Source organism: Drosophila innubila (genome assembly GCF_004354385.1).
Source record: "Drosophila innubila isolate TH190305 chromosome 2L unlocalized genomic scaffold, UK_Dinn_1.0 4_B_2L, whole genome shotgun sequence".
In the NCBI taxonomy this organism is placed as follows: Eukaryota; Metazoa; Arthropoda; class Insecta; order Diptera; family Drosophilidae; genus Drosophila; species Drosophila innubila.
In genome coordinates this window covers 3996347-4013685 of record NW_022995372.1, presented here as the reverse complement: position 1 = coordinate 4013685, position 17339 = coordinate 3996347, and the positions used below count along the sequence as shown (strand labels likewise).

At 29.6% G+C, this 17339-nt stretch overlaps 1 protein-coding gene across 6 annotated transcripts in view; it reads right to left on the bottom strand.

Annotated features, from left to right (window-relative positions):
• LOC117780831 (neurogenic protein mastermind) overlaps window positions 1-17339 on the bottom strand; it is a 102069-nt gene that overhangs the window by 79559 nt on the left and 5171 nt on the right. The window contains exon 1 of one of the 6 annotated variants that reach the window (XM_034617501.1): window positions 3175-3369. The exons of the other annotated variants lie outside the window; for them this stretch is intronic. The gene's annotated coding sequence lies outside the window, so the exon portion shown is untranslated. Of the gene's footprint in view, window positions 1-3174; window positions 3370-17339 lie in introns of those variants that run through there. 6 annotated transcript variants of the gene reach the window in all.

Here is a 17339-nt window from a genome sequence, read left to right as displayed (position 1 = left end):
TTTCGGTTTTCGGTTCTTGACAGAGAATTTTCATTCAGAAACGGTTAGTTTCGGTTAACGGTTCCGGTATTACGAACCGAATTATTTGAAAATTATCTGAATAAGAAAATGTTAAATAAATAAAGTGTTCTACAATAGAATAATAAATTGAAGGCACAGAAAAAATAAAGATTATAATTTTATAAATTTTAATACACATAATTAATTGATTATATTTTATATATTATTTTCAAAAATCTTAAAAAAAAATTATTTAATGAAAATAAAGCTACAAAAATGATAATTAAAATTTAATACACACGCAATTAATGATTATAATTTTTAAAATATAAGTTTAAGGCACATAATTTTTGTTGATAGTTTACAAAAATTATTATATACAAAATTATTAAATACAAAAAATGAAAATAAAAACTAAATGCACTTATAAAATAACGGAATAAAATTAATATCAAACGAAATCGATCTTCGATTGAATTTTTCGATAAGCGTATTTTATATTCAGCTTTCTTCAGGGAACTGCAAAGAGTATCAGCTTTGTTGTTGCACTTATATTTGATATAAAAACATCAACAACATTTGCCGTTGTAGCTGAAGCTTAAGCTGCATTCAAAAAAAGAGAGAGAGTGAGTGTGAAGAAGAGAGAGAGAGAGGGAGAGTGAGCGACAAACACACGCACAGCTGCATTGCGTTATATTTTTGTTCTTCTTCTACTCTTATTGTTTTTGCCTTAGGCTATGCTTCCCCTTCCCCTTTCCCTTCCCCTGCCGCCATCCTTACCCCAAGGGGCAGCAGCAGTAGAAACATGTTTTATATAATTTCCAGTACGCGTGGCACAAAAGCAGATGCATAATCTCTCTCTCTCTCTCTCTCTCTCTCTCTCTCTCTCTCTATCCCTCCCTCTCTGTCTCTCTCTCACTCATTTGCTGCTCATTGTTTTGTCATGTATTTTTGTGATATTAATAATAATGCATTTCATTGCCTTTGTTGTTATTGTTGGTTCTCATTGTTTACATATACACACATAAATATATCTGCCATATCGTACTTATAATAATGCACTGTTATACATTTTCCTGCCCCGCCTTGTGATTGATTAAAAGAAAGCCCAACAAGTGCTTTGTTTTCGTGTTCTTCCTCTTCTTCTTCATTATCAAGAACTTCAGGCAAATCATTAAGCCAAATATTTCTCTAAGGGAATCCATCTTATCATGCTGAGAATAACACATATTAAAAGCTTGCAATTCATGATGAGAATTCTCATGAGAGATTCTACACTCGTTATCGTTCATCTATTTAGAATCTAGAAATTTTCTGTGTGTTTTGATAAGAGCAACTAAATTGCTTCTGAACAAGTTTATGTTCACATTTTCAGCATAAGATACAAATTACAAGAAAGATACAACTCAAACTTGATATAATAGTTATCTTTTACTTGAAGATGATTTAATACCATAGTGGATTGTTTCTATAAAGATAATATTTATATAAAATAATTCTGCTTTACATTTTAATGCTCCATTAAAATAAAAGATATTAAAAATAATTTTAATTATTATTTTTTTTATTTTTTATTATGAAAATTATTTAACTCATACATACACACTTATTATTTATTGCGCTAATCACAAGATCAATTTATTATTTCTAATTTTATGTCGATCAATACTAAATTAATTTTTTAATATATTGAGAAAAATAAACACATCAATTTTATATCAAATATTATAGTCCATATTTATTTTCGGGAAACTAGTCATATGACATATAGATATTCAGTTAACCGGAAAACTTATCTCATCAAACCGATTGCAATTATTAATACCCTTTTTTTTTAAACTACACATTTGGTAATAAAACACAAACATTTTGCAGTTAAAATTACTTAATTGTTGCTTCAAAAGTTCACTTATAACTTTAAATGAAAACACCCTTTTGCTTTAACTTTTTTTAATGGGTATAAATGAAGTTTTGATGCTCACTGTAGACTCCCAGGCTCGCAATTGAGTGTAATTTTAATTTAATTAAAATCTAAGCACGTCTGCGAAATATATAAATACTATTATTACGTATACGTTTCAGCCAAGAGAATTCCGTTGAAATCGGTCAACTAAAAAACAGCTAAAGATACAACAACAACAACAACTACAACTGCTACTACAACAGCAACAACAAGCACAGCCATTTTCCTTTTTTCATGCCTTTACGTTGCGTTTCTAAACGGTGATTTAGCCATTAAGGTAACGGTAAACTGTGCAGAATCTTGCGGGCAGTCAAAGCAAACGAAGTAGAAGAAGAAACGAAGAAGCAAAGAGAACTTTACACAGCGCACTATGGGCAATTTTCGTTTTTTTTTGCGGCATAAACTTTAAATATAAAGCTAGAGACTTAAAATTTGAATTAAAGTTAGTAAGAGTAAAGTGGAATTTATATTGTTTTTTTTTGTGCTTATAACATCCTCCTACCCCCTCCCCATACTACTCTGCGAAGAAATATTGTTGACTTAAATTCTAAAAGTAAAGCTACGCACTTAAAATGTTGTATAAAAATTACCTTTATTAAACTAGAATTTCGATAAAATAAATTTTAATTACTTGAGCTTCTTCAAGCAAAGACGCATTTTTCAAATTGGATTTTTTTGAAAAAGATTACTGAGTACTTTGGTTAGGTTTTTGTAAAAAAAAATTATAGAAATAATAATAGTGGACAACAACAAGTTAAATAAGTTTAATATCAATAACTGGACAATAACAAATTAAATATGTTTATTGTGAATAATTAGATTTGTTTATTTATTAGATTTTGAATATCACCACACGATTGGCGTTTTAAATAATCATCTGACTTTACAGACGGAAAAAATTTCTTTATTTATTTATCTATATAACTGTATGCCTATAGTAAAAACTTTTTTTTTTATTTAACTAAAATATCTACTTTTAATAAAGTAACATTTGAATTTCAGTAGCATCGAATCTTTGTCTTTATGCCACACAAATTGCAAATAGGCCCATAGTGCAGCGCCAAGCGAGAACTCAAATAACCAACCGGCTTTATTTGTGTATGTGTGTGTGTGTGTGTATGTGGAGGGGGTGGGGTGCGGGGGCATTAGGGAGACCAGAGGTTGCCGTTGATATTTTTTGTTGCTTTGTGCGTCTCTTCGCAGTTGCCAATGCTGCTGCTGCTGCTGTTGTTGTTGTTGTTGTTACCTTTGTAGTTGTTCTGCCGTTGCATAACTAACGCTGCTCTCCTAGCAGCTCTCTCTCTCTCTCTCTCTCGCTTGCGCTCTCTTTGTGCTCTTGCAGTTCCTCAGGCTCAACGCTTATATTATTTTGCACATGTATTGCAACGCAACCGGCTAATTTTTTAATACAGCTAGTCAAGTAATTGTTTTGACAAAAGAATTGAAATAATTTTGAAAACATTCATAAATATGTATTTTAAATATATTTTTAAAAATAGTTAAACACAATGCATCGTAACATTCATATTTGTCTAAAAACCAAATGAAACTATAAAATAAAATATATATAATAAAAATATATATTTTCTTTGAAAAAATAAAATGTGTGAATTTTTTGCTTGGTGAAAACAATTACTTGAGTGACTGTATGCTTGTTATGTAACTGCACACAGAACAATGGCAGCAGCAGCAGAGGACGCAGCAGAGGACGCAGCAGAGGCCGCAGCAGAGGCCGCAGCAGAGGGCGCAGCAGAGCCAGTAAAAAGATAAGGAAAAGCAAATGAATTTTCGGTACGAAATGCATATTCAAACAATTTCACTTAAGACATAATCAAAAAATTTGTCAATTCGTCATGCGCTCTATTCAACAAACACACAAATAAAGGTAAAGGAATGCATACTATTGACACACACTGTGAACTCAACTGCAACTAGAATGCCCAAATACACTCCGGGTCACTTGCATAGCGCTACTAATTAATTTATGTATTTAAGAATAAGCATTTATATAAAAATAAAAGGATTTATTTCTTATTTTTATTCAGCAATCTATAAGAATTTTTAAACCAAGCAAATAAAAACTTTCAAAGTTGTTGCTCACTTTTAAAATAACATTAAATTGATTGAACAAGTTAAACTTAATTTGTAGTTTATTATATAAATAATAAATATAAAAATATACATTTTAATTGAGTTTAATTTTATTGTATAAATTTAAAATTCAAAATTAACAATTTTAGATTACATATTAAAAATTTGTATTCCAGAGCTTAAAATTTGAAAATGAATTTAAAAGCAACTGTCCTTAAAATCACTAAAGGTTCGTTAAATACAACGATTAATACAAATTAAAAATTAATAATACTGATCACAGTAAAAAAATAAATTTAAGAGTATTAAAACTTCGATAACTCAAGAAAAAAACAGTTTTATCTTGGATTTTGTGGTTATTTGTTTGCTTCCGAAATTTACACGCAATAAACAAATAAAAAACGTTCGCAAGGAAGAGAAAGAATGAGAGGGAGAGAGAGCGAAACAGAGAGAGACGCGTTTTGTTTACGTTTTGTCTGCCACTCGATAACTCAATGCAGTTTTTCCTCTGCTTTTTCCAACTTCTTCCTACGTTGCTTGAAGCGCTGATAAAAATAAAAATAAAACACAAACAACATTTGAAGCGACGACAACGACGACAATAAAACAAACAACTTTCAGACTTGTATAAAGTATCTCAAGCGCAAAAACTCAGAACGAAACACACGATAGATAATTCCAAGCAATCTGAAGATAGAGATATATTGAGTGAGTGAGTTATGTGATCTTTCTCTCTCTCTCTCTCTCCCCCTTCCTCTTTGTCTCTTTCGGCCAAACACAAGCGACGTTTTTAATTAACACGGCTTTGTGAAAATTTACTGAATTTCATTTAATGAACTGATGATGGAGTGTTAATCAACAGTATCCACAGTTTCAGATACAGATATAGATCCAAATTCAGTAACAGTCAAGGTACAGAATTAAAACCTAAAGCAATAATTATTATATTCATTTATTTAGTTTGAAAATCTTCTTTTTATTTATGTTTATTTTTATATAATACTCTTTATACCTTATTTTTGTTAAAAACGTTAATAATCATATCATAGCAATAAAGATCGTAAAAGATTTTATGATCTTGTCTCTCATTTTTTAATTTGAAAAGGATTTATCATTTTAAATATTTCTTTAAAAATTGAAATTTGTATAAAATGCAATTTAACTCTTATTTTTATATAAATAATAATTGTTGAAAATAATAATAAAATTTGAAAATAAAATATCACAAAACTGAATTAAACTCTTACTTATCAGTCAATCATAAAGCCAGTCAATCAGTCAGTCTGTCAACAAAAAGCAACTTAAGACATAATTTTTTAAATATATCCTTTTACGATATGAAATAACGTAAAGTAAATTTGTATTCGTTTGTTAAATGCTGTCAGCTTTGAAGATATCTTTGCATGTGCTTATTTCATTTATTTACTTAGCATTATTAACAACTCATTGTTGTTGTCTTTTATTGTTGTTTTGTACACCTTATTTGGGGCACACTTTTTGGCAAAAATATTTGTACGTTTTCTTGCGTACGCGACAATAAAACATTTTGGATTTTTTGGCTTTTAAATGGTTTTTATTGTTTATGTGCACAACAACAATAAGTAACGTAAATATATTTGTAATAAAAATGAGTTTATGTATTTTAAACTGGCCTCATTACGAGCCGAAAAAATAAAACTCACAATGTTGAAAAATGTACTTATCAAGATGTTCTCAAAATTGTAAAGAGTGAAGGAAATTTTATGAGTAATTTGTGAAAATTCACTTAGGTATTTATTTTGAATATAACTTTGACTGATCCATTATGGTTCAGTGAATTGATAAGTTTCAATGGAAATCCATCTGTTCCTATCGGTTTTTATTAGGATTATACTGATATCATTTTATCAGGTGTTATTTATTGACAGGTAACTCTCCTCAATATCTTTTTTTCTGTCTCTCTTAATTCAAGCAGTTAGCAAGGTCTTTTCAGTTTCATAATTGTCCTATAACTCAATCTAAAAGCCAATTAATCAAGCGCATAACAACATTTTTTTTTTAAATATAATTTACACATAATTTACGGTACTCGTCTTTTCCGCCTTTTGGAAATAACTTATATAAGTAATTGTTGACGATTTTCGGCTTAAATGCATTTGGTAAAAGTGTCACGTATTATATTTTTTGTAGCTTTTGGGTGGGTCGCTTAAGGAAAGCACAAAATCCGAGGAAGGGAGTGTACGCATATTCCAAATATATATCTTCAATTTATATAAAAAAAAAATATATTCAATTTATTTGATGTTGAAAATATTCATAATATTCATAAAGTTATAAAATGTGTTTGGAGTTAGCGTTAAAATTATCTTAAAGTTATTCAAAAATATTTTTAAAGAAAACTAATTTTTTAATGAATTTACTAAAAAAAGATAAATATCTTAAAATTTAACACAAAATTGAAATTATATCAAATTTAAGCATTGGAAAGTTTAGTGGAAATATTATTAAAACAAGGAACTTTTCCTATTGGGATCCGATTTTGAGAAAATTTATTCAGAATGTGTGAAATATAATATAAATTTGATTAAAAAAGTATAATTTAGATGTTTGCAGAAACCAGTACAATTTTATGTAATAAAGAACACATTTTGAAACCTATTTTTTCCAAATTCCTGTGTTATTTTGAAAAAACTTGAATCTTCTCAACTCTCATTCAATTCTTGCGAGTAAAATTCTGCATAGCAACAAATAGAAATCGTAAAAAAACCTGTTCAAGACTTAAAATACCTTCTCGGGTCTAACACGTCATCTGCAATGCATTATAGATTTCGTAAGCAAAATCTTGAACTAAACAGGATATGTCTGGCTATTCTAGAGCTGCCCAAAGTTCACGCACTTAAAAAGCCATTAAAATTGCAGAAGACATTCTCGAGAACGACAAAAACTTCACGATCATTTTATTGCTCATTACCAGGGACGCATAACAATTTCCACAGCGGGAGTTTCAACCCAAAAGGCAACTTATCAGCTCTGTAAGTTATTTCCGCATAGCGCACCAAAACGAAGAAGCATAAAGAAGTTGAGCTAAGCTTGAAATGCAGTATGTATGTACTACTATATACCCTGTAAAAATTAAAAAATACTGTACAATGATTATAATGTTAATACTATCTCTTATTTTCCGCTTGATTTATTTTAATGGAAATTTCAGATAATATGTAAGTAACTTCTGAGATAGCTATGTGACCGTAGTTAGGTTCTAAAGTGTAGTCTGATTGACTATAAGATACTCTGTTGACACTTTTTTCTATGTTTTACTTATTTTTGAATGGATTTATTTCCTTAGAATTTCTTAAGAATAGTATAGGAAATATAGTAGAGTTTGCTTGACTAGAAGTTACGATCTAATCACAGGATGTATACATTTTATGTACAAACTGCTAAGCTTGAGCAAGCTGAAATATATAAGTAATTTTTTTAGTATATTTTTGAATTGTTAGGTATTCGACTCAAGATCAGCAAAATAAAAAGTTTTATTATTGAAAAGTTTTAGTTGAAAATTGATATACCCAGAGCGGACCCATTTTAACAGGGTATGCATGTATTCTAATGACAAAGACAATAGACATGCTATCAAATCTGCGGGCATGGGCCATGGAAAAAAATATATATATGTTACTTGTTGTATCGGTGATAGATAGTGATCAGTCAGTCAGTCAGTCAGTGTGTGTGTGCGTGTGTGCGTGTGTGCATAGGGGCAATGGAAGGCACATGCTTTGCATATCAGTATATGTTGTAGTTTGTTTGAAACACATTTTCAAAAAAAAAAAAAAAGAAAAAAATTAAAAGAAATAGATACGAAACGCAATAAGTCAGTTACATTACGAGGTAGCTTGAGCTTCGGGTTTTGGGACGTGTCTCGAATACCTGACAAAATGCAGATATGTCTACAATAAAAACAACAACGACATCTCATGGCAGAGTATTTGAATTTTGTGTTTCAACTGTTTGCAGTGCGTTCACGACAGCTGTTTAAATGTTCGTTACTGATAAGCCAAAAAACAAAAAAACAAAAAAAAAAAATAGGAAAAAAAGACGTTCAAAATGTGGTTTTAACATTATCATTCGTTGTCTGTTTCAAAACTGGCACACAGTCTGTGTGCAAAGCCACCTACAAAAAGGTCTTTTGTACTTGCGCAAATGAATTTTAGCATTTACAAAAAAATGTTAATCAAATACAAATGTTTGGAATATCCAAACTTAAGAAATGGGTTAGTTTGCTCAAGAGACAAAGCAATAAACAATATCTAGATAAAATCAACGTTGAAAGTACAGCTTCAATCAATGCTAATCATGCAAAGTTTAGCTGGAAAATACCCTGTAAGCAATTCTGAGACAAACTAATTGCTATTCGCCTTTATATGGTGACATGATCTAACTTTTATTTTTTTTTCTTTACAGTTCATAATTTATATTTTATTGTATTTGTATTTTTAATCCTTAGCTTAATTTTTATACTTGGTAATTTTTTCTTTGCCGACTGCTTTTAGTCGTGCATAAATATATAAATAAATAAATAAATAATAAAATAAAATAAATGAACGTTTCTTGTAAAACTTCTCTTTTTATCCAACGATTGTAATGGAATTTTTAGCATAAAAAAAGAATGAAATAAGATGACTATAATTCAAATTTCACGCATAAGTCTTTCAAGTTATTCATTTAATGTAATTTTTGTGATTTCCGGTTAGGTAAAGTTATAAAAACGTGGGTTTTTATTCAATTTATTTTAATTATTTTATATTATATTCGTTTTATGCTCAATAACACATTAAATAATTCCGATTTCCATACATAATACACCCTTAAAATATATAAATGGCTATATCCAATAATTACAGAGTATCTGATTAGTTTAATCCAACTGAAATCCATTATTTTTATATACTTTATTTATGTCCGAAGCCTAACTGTCGATGAACATGCAAACTGTCTACGCAAATAACCATTAGTAAGACATTATTAAATCAAAGAAACAGAAACAATAAATTACAAACATTTTGAATGAATTTGGAAATACGCAACAAACTTAGTTACTTGGCAATAGAAACTCATTCCTGAGGCAATCAAACTCACGCTGTGGAAATCACAAAATGATGTCACAATTGCCCGGAAGCATTTAGAATGCAGATACTAGCAGGTAATAGGCAATAGTTGGTAACAGAGTAGCAAGTGTTTGGCTAATAACAATAGTAGCAACAACAATCGACACTAAACAACAAAAATAACCTTAGGGATCTGTTGTCTATTAAATCATTAATCAACCACAAGTTGGTACTGAGTGTGGTCAAAAGGCATAGAATTCCCTTCTCAAATTATCTGCCTTCTTCTGCTTCATTTGTGCCAAAAACTTGTTTATTTCGTATTTTAGTAATTAATCAAATTACTAGAGAGAGAGAAAGAGAGGGGACAAATATTTTATTTATTTATTTTTTTTTTATTTCAGCTTGACATATCTTGCTAAAAATATGAAAATTATTTAGTTGACTAAAAGCTATAACTAATCATAATTTCAGCCTTCTAGCTCTTATCGTTTTGCCTCACTGTTGTATGGCATTCAATGAATTAGTCAGGACAAAGAGTTTCAGACATATAATTTCAGTTATTTTTATAGGTACTCAAGTTTATTCTGCATTCCTAATATTATCAATAAAATGTTTCCATATGATGCTCATTTCTCTAAAATAAACAATATATTTATTGTGTCTCGTCTCAATTACGGAAATTTATTGATTTTTCTTGCTTTTCTTAATTGCAGACTCCTCCTCTAACCAATAACAAAAACAACAGCCGCTGGCTAAGTACCTAAGCCATGTTTTAGACCAAGATAGACTTTTAATTGAACTAATCTTGTAATGAGTTTGCCAAAAATAGCTGAAGTGTTGTCAAGACAATCACAATAGGCACTTGGCAATAAATTGAGAGTAATATTGCATTTTCTTAGAGTCTCTTTCTCTTTTTCCCTTCTTTGTCAGCAAACAAATTGAATTAATGTATGCAAAATCCAGATATTAATTAAAAACAAACAAAAAGTGTGCATGGGAAAAAATTATTTTGCTGCTAAGTTAATGTATATTTTTAAATTTCTAAGAAAAACTGTTCAGAACAGCAGCAAAATATTAAAATAAAATAAATAATACTACAATACTCAAATTTAATTGAAATGTTTAAAAGTTTTACTATAAAAAAAATATATGTATTATACAATGTTATAGATGAAGTCTTAGTGGTTTATAAAACATGGAAAACATCTCAGTAAATCTTAAAAGTCACAATCAGATTGAAGATATACTAAGACCTGTTCATATTTATATTTTTTTTTTAATGCTTAAAAGTTTTACTATAAATAAAATATATGTATTATACAATGTTATAGATTTAGTGTTAGTGGTATATAAAACAAGGAAAACATCTCAGTAAATCTTAAAAATCACAATCAAATTAAAAATGTACAAAAATTTGTTTATATTAATTTAAAAGGAGTTTAAAAAAAATAAATTTGTCTCAGCTATGTTGTGTTAAAATTTAAGCCTCCTACGTCTTAGGGTTTGGGCTGCACAATGCTCAGTCAGTGAGTCAGTCAGGACACAGAGTTTTATACATCGATTTTTTTATTTTATGACAAATTGTTTGCCGAATTGTAAGGCCAAAAAACCAACAGAGATGTTTAATAAAATTCTATACATTTTTTCTTATATTTATTAAAATTTACTAGAAGATAAAATATATGCACATAAAATATAGCTTATTATATGTAAATAAGTACATTTTTATTTTGCTTGCACACGCGCTTATTTGATAGAAATTTGCATAGCTATGCAAAGAGGGAAACCAAAAGCGAATACAAATAGAGTAGAGCACTAACATTTTTCTTTTCGTTTCCAAAACAACAACAACAACAACAACAACTGTATTCATCATTAGAGTCAACAATTGGCAAATTATTGTTATTTTGCAATTCGATTTTTCTATGAGTCTGACCATTTTTGGCAGACCTCTTAAGTCCAGGCAGTCGACACTCGCCACTCGCCACCGTGCCACACACACACACACACACACACACACACACACAACACACATGCCACATTGGTTTGTGGATCGCATTGCATTTGAATTGCGTACGCGGCGTGAAGAATGTATAAAATATGCGTCAATGGAATTTTCTGCCCCATTTGCAGTTCATCTGATTTGCATTGGCCGTTGTAAACAACATCCCAGATTTCACCAGATTCCACTGCCATATAAAGCACACACACACACACACACACACACACACACTGCACTCTTCGCCCATATTCGATGAAATGTCGTCTAATTAAGTGCCAAAGTTTTTGGCATCATTCTGACAGCTTGTCAATGGAATCTGATTTGTATCTGAGTTCTTATTAGTATACTCTTACCCAAGATACTATATTATCATTTAATTACAAAATGTTATATGAAGTATTAAAATTTAGTAAAATTAGTAAAATGTCTAACAATCTATCCAAAAATCATGATGACATATTGTAAATTCTGTTTCATTCCTAAAGAACTTGAAAACACACTTAGGACCGATCTTTAAATGTCTCCTTAAATTTGATCAAGGAGTTATTTTCAAACTTGACATTAACTTTTATACATTTGACGTCAAAATATCTCTAATATAGTTCTTAAAACCCTTAAACCGGATGACTATAATATATATGTTGGCGTCAAAGAAAATATTGTAATGTTTTAGCATATACAAACCCTTTTTATATAAGTTATGTTTTATTTTAAATATGTAAAAAATATTTATTAAAATCAGACGACTATATAATAAAGCTTTCATAGAACAAATCGAACGAAAAGAGTGTTTTGATTGTAATAGAAACATATTTTCATTGCAGAAACGAATATTAATTAATCTATAATTTAATAGTAACGTTTTAATATACTGACTAACCTTTAACAAAGCCGCATGACTATAGCCTAGAATATATTCAATTTTTTTTTTTTAATATGTGTTAACTACTACATCAATTCTTATTGAGAGAACTCAATCGGCAGCATGCCTAAAAAACATTCTTTCTGGTTATTTTAGTCATAATTACTCACAGCGAATATTACACAACTGAAAGTCAAACCATAACAATATAAGATACTTACTCATAATCACACACACACACACACATTCTTATACATGTGTATTTATCTGTGGTCTCGGATATTTATTTGGCTTTTATGTAAATTCATTTCGATTTGCTTGAAAATTTTGCTAGTCATAAATAAAGCTGCGTAAATTTGACATTTAGCACTTGAAAGAGCCTTTTTTTATGGAGGGCCTTAGCAAGTTGTTTGTAGGCCCAGATTGAGTTGAGGGGGGGTTAAAAAATGCAAATGGATTTTTAATGCTGGCACTTGAGGAAAAACTGATGTCAGACTATCAAAGCACAGGTTGTTTTTGCCATTCTTCTTGTTTTTCATTTTTACTTGCATGACTCTCAAGCAAATATGTTATTTAAGACATTATCAAGATATAGGGATCTCTTTTTTTTTCAAACCAAAGCCTTAAAATTAAATGTCATTATAGACTACTTTTTGTTCAAATCATTCTATTTATTTATGCGTATTTTATAGAAGTTATCCATTTTTATTAATAATTAAATTTAATTATTTTATTACACAAAGAGAATATTTCTCATTTTAAATGTATTCTTATAAAGAATGAATAATTTTAATTTGTTTTATTTGTTTTAATTAATGCTTAATAATTTATCCAACATAAAAATAATATAAACTTCATTTCTCTGAAAAAAATGACAAATTCATATATATTATTTAGCAAAAATTCAACTCATTTCTTTCATTCTAATTTTGTTATTTAAAAATAAATAAATATTAAATAATGCGTAAATTCGGGAATATCTTGCATTGTAAAAATAATTACTTAAGGTACTGTATTTGCTGTATATCATTCTTATAGAGTCTAAAATGAATTCTTCTTTTATAACTCAAATACTACCTGTTATTATAAAGGCACTAAAAAAAAATTCTTGAATTTCATTTTACTATTTTGTATGGTTTTTGTGTTTGGTACAGAGCACAAGAGAGAGCAAAAATTCTCAACCAATTTGCGTTGTTTGTTGTTATTTAAGTTAAGACAGAGCTAGCGAGACGTAAAGAGAAGGAGAGAGATAAAGATTGAGAGAGAACTAGCGTCCAAAAACAAAAACCGGCTCATTTTCAACAGCTGCAAGCATCACACAACAAAACAAATCACAACAAGAATATTTTGCCAAAAAAAACGAGATATTTATCTTTAGCTTGTCGAAGTGGAAATACTCTTAAATATTGTTAATGTTCAAATATTGTAGATATTATATTTCTAATTTCTAATGCGCAACAAGTGATGTAAATTTAAACTTTTAATCGAGTTTTATAGCGAAATGTAAAGTTTTTGATTTATTGGCAATTAATCGAGTTACAAGTAACGAGTTTTTTCATAAAAAATTTGTTTAAATCAAATAATTCACATGTTCTTTTTTACAAATCTCATTTTTAGGACACGTACTTAAAAAAGAACAGAAGTCGATTAATTATTTTATCGTTTTAATAAGTGAATTTTCTAATTTATATTAAAAGAGCTTAATTGTGAAGAAGCTTTCGTAAGTTGTGATTTTTCATTAATTCGATTAAAGCAATACGATAGATCGTCAAATAAATTATCGAGTTCAAATAGTTGAAAATCGATTTTGCGATAGCTTGATTTGTTGATATTTCGATATTTGATATTTCGATACTTGATATTTTATTTAGATTTAAGCATTTACATATTTATTTAGCTCAATTTTGAGAGAGAGCGGCAAGAGAAGAGGCCAAAAGTGCTGCAAGTTCAATTTAAAGCTGTCGGCGCATAGCTTTCAATTAGATGCGCAGCGCGCTCTAATAAACAGAAGTGCAGAAGTTAAAGCAGAAGAGAGCGCGAGAGAGCAGCAGAGGCAGCGCAACAACAGCAGCGACGCGACGGCCGTGTGAAAAGAGAGGCTCAAATTGAGTGCAAAGCAGAAAAGAAGACATCTTAGATTACGCTTTCGCTCTCTGTCGCTTTGTCGGCTGCTGTTGTTAGAAGCGGCCAGCGAAACAAGAAGCAGCAACTAAGCAGCGAGCTTTGCTGCTTTGCGTTTTTTGGTTAGCTTGTCGTTTTTTCGTTGATGACCTTGAAAAAGCTGTATCTAAAAATCGAGTGCAATCAACTTTATAAACACTCATGCACACGCACACACACACGCACACACACACACATACAAATGCTGAGAGCCTTTTGCCACACACATGCTCATTAATATTTCCCCTACATTTCTCACTCACACACACACACACACATGCTCAGAACGTTAGGCAAAGTCTTGAAGCCCCAATCTATCGCTGTCTCTGTCACGCTTACTGCCTCTGCGTGTGTGTGTCTCGCTCTTTGCTGCCGCTCTTTGATATGCCAATGAAGTTGTGTGCGTGTTTAGTCTTCATGTTGTTGTTACTGTTGTTGTTGTTGTGTAAAAACCGCATATAATAATTATTCTAGATTCTTTTCAGTTTTGTATTTTGTTTTTGGTTTGTTTTTGTTGTTTTTTGTGTTTTGCTTCTTTAGTTTCATCTTTCCTTTTGGTTTTAGGCTTTCTTATGCTTGCATTGTTTAATAATAGACTTTAGTGTCGTTTAACCAAAAAACATGGAAAAAAACACAACATTGTTCAAAGTTGTTGTTGTTGCGGCAACAGGTAGTCACAACTAAAAGTTTAGTTCAACATTTTACTATGGGAAAAAATCACGAAAGTTTGGTAGAAACTATAAATATAAGCCCTTCTTAGACTTAAGAAATAAAACCATTAAAAATCAAAAACGGAAAACCAAAACTAGTCTCCGAGTCCAATTACATATATATATTTTTTTTTAATTTAATTAAATTTTATTAACAAATTTTCTGCTCTAGATCTTAATATTGATTCCGATGCTAAGGGTCCCCCCTTTGATATCTTGAAAATTGAAAATCTCAAGTTTTCACTTTTAGTCAACTCTTTATATTGTAATTAGTGTTAATAAACACTTGAAATTTGATTCTGCGACTTTTTATTTTCTTGTAAAAAATCGTGTTAAGTTAGACAAAAATTTTGACTTGTAAAGTTGCTAGATCCAATGTCTGACCAACTTCAAACTTTCATAGCTTTGTCAAAACTAAACCGATTTTCAAGCTGAATGATATTTTGATCATGGTTTGGCCTTTTTCTTCATTCTGCATTTAAATTTTTATTAATTTCTTTAAAAAATAATTTTTTGCTAAAATTTGATTCTGATGGTAAGGGTCCCCCCTTTGAAATTTTGAAAATTTTAAATTTTAAATCTCAAGTTTTTACTTTTAATCAATTCCTTATATCATAATTAGTATAAAACAACACTTAAAAATTGATTCTGCGACTTTTCATTTTTTTGTAAAAAATCATGTTAAATTTAACAAAAATTTGGACTTGTTAAGTTGCTAGTTCCAAAGTCTGACCAACTTCAAACTGTCATAACTTTATTAAAACTCAACCGATTTTCAAGCGGAATGTGATTTCTATCATGGTTTGGCTTTTTAATTCATTGTGTATTCAAATTTATTGAATTTCAATAAAAATTTTAAATTTTTTATTTTTATATTAAAAAAAAAATTGTTTTTATTCCATCTTGAGTATTCATTTATAGGTATTACTCAAATATTAAAAAATTTATGCCAAAATATCTGCAATTTTTTCCCATAGTGCATTTGAGTTAAACTTTTCTGTGTGCAGAAAACACAAGCAAAATGGTCGCTGATTGACTCGCTCCGAGTTTGAACCCAGATCAGATGGTGTTAAAGAGAGGTGAAGAGAGGTATAGGTGCCGTCGCCGCTCTCACACAGAATTTAGCTGTCAACTGAATTTTGAGCACAACGACCACACAAATACAACTACAACTATATAATACATATATAGATGAAAAGATTTGAGTGAAAACAAGCTTTTGATAGAATATCTGAATAGGTAACACTCGTTAACTCTGATTTCATAAATAGCTGCAACAAAACAAACAACTCAAATTCTTAATAGTTAATACTATTAATATCATACTATAAATGTTAATTCTACAAGTATATTTGGTATTCTATCGCATTTCTATGATTTGATATCTATTTGTGGCTTGTCAAAGATGAAATACTTTTTCAATCTGGTATTTTCCAAATCCAAGCAACAAATCATTTACACAAATAAATATTTCCCTTGATTTTTTACCAAAATATTTTTTTTTATATTTTTTATTTAAGTAATTTATAGTATATTTTAATAATTAACTTTGAATCGTCATATTTAAATCGAATTTGCTGATTTAAGCTTTTGTAAAGGTCTAGTTAAGCATATTTAAATTTATCTTAGTTGATGAACATATTAAATTAAGTTCAGTCTCTTCTTTCTCTATTTTTTTTTAGTGATAATAGGAGTATGAGATGGTTAAGCTTGATTTCAATTAAAGTCAAGAACTTTTGACACTCGCATTCTTAACTAACATAAAAAAAATCAAGTTGTGCAATTTAAGCCCTGTTTAAAACTGGCAGAAAGAATTAGAGAAGGACGTTGATTGTTTAATTCAGCTGAAAAGAGATGAGCTAATCTTCTGTTTTCTGTTTGTTGCCTGAGTAAGATTCTGGCCAACTTTGACTTGAGATTTTTAATTAAGATAATTGTAGTACCAGTAAATGATACTAAATACAACAACGAATAAGTCAGCACAAATAAGTACAGCTAATTCAAAAGGCATGTGAAACGATAACTAGTAAAGAGAACGACTAAAAGATACGCTGTCAAGTTAAAGATACTTTTGTACATACTTAAAGAAATATAGCTGGAGTTTATTATATGTGCAAATATACATTCTCATAAATATTTCCAGGGTATAACTTAAACTACTCAACCGTTTTGTTTTGTTTTCTTTAAGGAAATGAGTTGAAACATTTGTCTGCCATTTGGCGGCATGTCGAAAATGTCAAATTTGAAAATATCTTAAGATAAACAAAGACGTCAATTAGTTAATACGCTGTCAAAGTCAAATGTTTATTGTATGAGAATAAATGAATAACGTCGGAATATTATAATAGTGCAAAAATGCTTTTATAAAAGAACAATATCAAACCAAATTCACTTAAAGAAGTTTTCACACAGATGCATATATAAATAATATACATTTTCACAAATGGCATACGTAATATTAAAAGAA